This window comes from Penaeus monodon, chromosome 24, assembly GCF_015228065.2.
Source record: "Penaeus monodon isolate SGIC_2016 chromosome 24, NSTDA_Pmon_1, whole genome shotgun sequence".
Taxonomy (NCBI): domain Eukaryota; kingdom Metazoa; phylum Arthropoda; class Malacostraca; order Decapoda; family Penaeidae; genus Penaeus; species Penaeus monodon.
The window spans coordinates 21,140-22,253 of record NC_051409.1 but is presented as its reverse complement, the minus strand read 5'-3'; positions in this window follow the sequence as shown (position 1 = coordinate 22,253).

The window sequence follows — 1,114 nt, the reverse complement described above, 5'->3', positions numbered from 1 at the left end:
TTTCATTTTCCCCTTTTTTTTCTCTTTCTCCTCTTCCATCCCCTTTTTCCCCTTCTCCCCTCGAAATCCCCCTCTTGGTCCTTCCCCCAAACACCTCCCATCACTCCCCCTTTCCTCCATCCTCTGTTCTCCCCCTCCCGCCTCTCCCTCCCTCCCCCTCCCCCCTTCCCCCCCTTTTCCCCCCCCTTTCCTCTCCCCCTTTCCCCAAACCTTTCCTCCCCTTCTCCATCACCCTCCCCTACCTGCCCACCCTCCCCACCCCTTCCTCCCTCTTCTCGTACTCCTCCTACCCGCCTCTCCCTCTCTCTCCATCACTTCTTCTCCCTCTCTCCCCATCACCCCGTTCTCCCTCTACTTCTTCCTGCCTCCCCCACCATTCCCTCCTCCCTTCTCCCTCACCCTTTTACCTTTCCCCACCACACCCACTTCCCCCCTCCCCCCTCCACCACCAACCTCCTCCCTACTCCCAACGCCCCCCCTCCACCAGCCCCTCTTCCCCCCCCCCCCGTCCCTCCACCACCCCCTCTTACCCCCTCCCCTCCTCCACCCCCTCTTTCCCCCTCCACTCCTCCACCCCCTCTTTCCCCCTCCCCTCCTCCACCCCCTCTTTCCCCCTCCCCTCCTCCACCCCCTCTTTCCCCCTCCCCTCCTCCACCCCCATCCACCCCCTCCCCTCCCCAACGACGTCGTGGGAAATTGTTTGACGACTTGCCCTAATAAAATGCTAATGCGACATAGCCTCGGAACGGCTGTGAGGACGACCCCTGGCGCCATCTGAAGGAAGTTGGGGGGGAGGCGAATGGTGGGGGAGGGGGGTTGGGTTAGGGGTGGGTGGGGGGAAGGAGAGGGTGGAGGAGGGTGGGAGGGAAAGTTGGGGAAGGGGGAAGGAGAGGGGTGGAGGGAGGGTGGGAGGGAAAGTTGGGGAAGGGGGAAGGAGAGGGGTGGAGGGAGGGTGGGAGGGATGGTGGGGGAAGGGAGGGATGGTGGGGATAGGGGGAGGGGTGAGGGAGGGTTTGGGGAGGGGTGGTGGGGAAAGGGGGAAGGAGGGGGAGGGGGATGGGGAGGGGTCGAGGGGTAGGTGGAGCGGGGGGGGAAGTAAAAAAAGAAGAAGATG